This window comes from Cyprinodon variegatus, unplaced genomic scaffold, assembly GCF_000732505.1.
Source record: "Cyprinodon variegatus isolate N-32 unplaced genomic scaffold, C_variegatus-1.0 Scaffold1924, whole genome shotgun sequence".
NCBI classification, from domain to species: Eukaryota; Metazoa; Chordata; class Actinopteri; order Cyprinodontiformes; family Cyprinodontidae; genus Cyprinodon; species Cyprinodon variegatus.
Window position 1 is genome coordinate 62788 of NW_015152377.1, and position 3463 is coordinate 66250.

The following is a 3463-nucleotide window of genomic DNA, read 5'->3' on the forward strand; positions in this document are numbered from 1 at the left end:
GGTCAGACCCTGTAATTCAGTGAAAGGGGGGAGTCAGAGTTAAGAACTACTCAGGACAGTGGCTGGAAGTTGGAGGGGATGTCGCTGCCATTAAGCTGTGAATGGCCATTTTGAATGGCTGTTACTGTATCAGTTATTGTTATCACTCCAATGTTAAACTTCTAGAAGCCATTTGGAAATGTGAACATTGTGGACTGGGCAGGAGGCTGGAGAGTTTGGTTCACCACAGGATCCAAATATCGCCTAGACATCCCATTGGCCATGGTTCAGAGGCCTCCAGCTGCTCTGGAACAGTTGATCAGGGAGTCTCTCACTGCATTGCAGTAACCAAAATCCGACACAAGATGGTGCTATTGGCATTTAGAATCATTTCAATGTTACATGTAGGAATGCAATGGGTCATTTATGTATTTATGGATGTTATTATGGCTTGTTTTGCTTCTTTTTCTCACATTATTTTATAATCTGGTCAAGAAAACCTGATTATTGTTAGTAGAGGAGATTTGATGAAGGAGGAACTCTGGATCTGTGTGTTTATTCTCTCTTTACAGCATAATCCCAACATGTTTATGGTTTCTAACTCGTCCTTTGTTACTGAGTTTGGGAAGCTGGTTCCTCATTATGCAAAACACCGTCAACTTTCTCTGCTACAGCCGCCTTTGGGAGATTAAAACCCGACGCATGGAGCCCCGAATTCTGCCCCGAACTCAGAAAAAGCCTCCCTATCTGATCCAGACTGGGATTGATCTTTTTCTGAGCAGAATTACATAAGATCTGAGAGATTATTAATGCAAGTAAAAAAATTGGCCTCTTATCTAATCTATAGTCCGCTGGTGAGTGGTGATCAGGCTTATATAACGCGTGACTAATCATTTGTTATATCAAAGCTTCAAAAATAAAAGAGATAACAGAGAAATAAAAAGCTGGGGCATGTTTGGATTTATTGTTATTTGACACGACAGATCTAAAGAGTTTATACAGGGAGAAGAACAAGAGAAAGATCTACATTCACTGTAAAAACAATGGAGAAATGAGCAAAATGGGTCATTTATCAGATGATAAAATAAGATAACTGGATCAAATGCACTCGAAATAAGACAATGCAATTGATTTTCTTATTTTAAATGTTCTGGTTCCATCATCAGTTCAAGAAAAAACGCACTTAATTTGAGAAGAAATGACTTTAAATTTCTATTTTTTGCAGTGTACATGTGTGTTTGCCTTTAATTTGAGCAGGTAAATAAGATGATCTGATGATGGAATGAGAATATTTACCTTTAGAATTAAATAATTACATCATATTCACTTAAAATAAGACAATCAAATTGTTCTTTTTTTATTTTAAATGTAAATTGTCTCACTTACCTCCTCAATTCAGGAAAAATTACTAATTTAAATTTAAATTTTTTGCAATATCTTATATACCTCCTCAAATTGAGGTAAAATACTCTTATTTTAATTATTTAAATTATAACTAATTTTTAGATTGCTTTTGCAGTATAATGTAATTTAAATAAACCACCAGTTTTATAAAGACAGACAAAGATTATTTTACTTTTAAAGTTAAACTTACTTTGAGCAGAATGTTTAATTATCCCATTTGAAGCGCAGACTTACTTCATCAGCAGATCATCTTATTTACCTGCTCAGATTAATACACCTGTACACTACAAAACATTTAAATCTAAATAAGTGCATTATTCTTTAGTATAATAGTATTTTTACTTTAAAATGAGATAATATTCACTTTAAATAAGACGATGCGTTTGTTTTTTTGTTTTTTGATGTAAATTGTTTCCTCAATTCGAGAAAATGTGACTCCTTTAGATTAAAATTTTTTGCAGTGTACAGGTGTATTTGCCCTTAATTTGAGCAGGCAAATAAGATAATCTGCTATTGCAGTATGTCTGCGCATAGAATTGGATACTATTTTTAAACATTATGCACTTGAAATATGGTAAAATAATTATTTTTTTTATTTTAAATGTAGAAATATTTTTTCCTTTCACTGGCAAAATTTCCTATTAAGGTCAAAGTTAAGGAAAAAGTCTTGGAAAAAAATGTAGTTTTATTTAAGGGACTTTACTCTGCACTAAAAATCTAAAAATTAGTAAAAAATGTCTTAAAATAAGAATATTCAACCTTAATTTGAGTAGTAAAATAATATTATCTGTCAATGGAATCGGTATTTACCCTTTAAATAGGATAACAAGGTATTATTCTCTTGAAATAAGAGACTGCAGTTGTTTTTGTCTTATTTTGATTCTAAATTGTTTGATTCCATTGACAAAGTTTTCTCCTTATCTGTTCAATTCAAGAAAAAAAAAACCCATTTATTTTAAGAAAAAGGGACTTAGATTTCTTTCTTTTTTTGCAGTGTAGGTTCTAACAAGTAATAAAGTATCTCTAAAATGCTTGGATAGCATCAGAAATGGAGCATTACTTTCCTTACCTTTACATGTGAGGAGAATCATTTCAGATTGTCTCATCAGCATAGAGTCATTGAGCTANCTGGTCCTTGGCTGGTCCTTGTCTGGTCCTTGTCTGGTCCTTGTCTGGTCCTTGTCTGGTTCTTGGCTGGTCCCCTAGAATTCCTTTTTAAACATCTAAAATATTCTTTCTCTCATGATTTGTGGACATTAAGATCTAAAGAACAGCGCCATCTCCTGGTCAGACCCTGTAATTCAGTGAAAGGGGGGAGTCAGAGTTAAAAAATACTCAGGACAGTGGCTGGAAGTTGGAGGGGATGTCGCTGCCATTAAGCTGTGAATGGCCATTTTGAATGGCTGTTACTGTATCAGTTATTGTTATCACTCCAATGTTAAACTTCTAGAAGCCATTTGGAAATGTGAACATTGTGGACTGGGCAGGAGGCTGGAGAGTTTGGTTCACCACAGGATCCAAATATCGCCTAGACATCCCATTGGCCATGGTTCAGAGGCCTCCAGCTGCTCTGGAACAGTTGATCAGGGAGTCTCTCACTGCATTGCAGTAACCAAAATCCGACACAAGATGGTGCTATTGGCATTTAGAATCATTTCAATGTTACATGTAGGAATGCAATGGGTCATTTATGTATTTATGGATGTTATTATGGCTTGTTTTGCTTCTTTTTCTCACATTATTTTATAATCTGGTCAAGAAAACCTGATTATTGTTAGTAGAGGAGATTTGATGAAGGAGGAACTCTGGATCTGTGTGTTTATTCTCTCTTTACAGCATAATCCCAACATGTTTATGGTTTCTAACTCGTCCTTTGTTACTGAGTTTGGGAAGCTGGTTCCTCATTATGCAAAACACCGTCAACTTTCTCTGCTACAGCCGCCTTTGGGAGATTAAAACCCGACGCATGGAGCCCCGAATTCTGCCCCGAACTCAGAAAAAGCCTCCCTATCTGATCCAGACTGGGATTGATCTTTTTCTGAGCAGAATTACATAAGATCTGAGAGATTATTAATGCAAG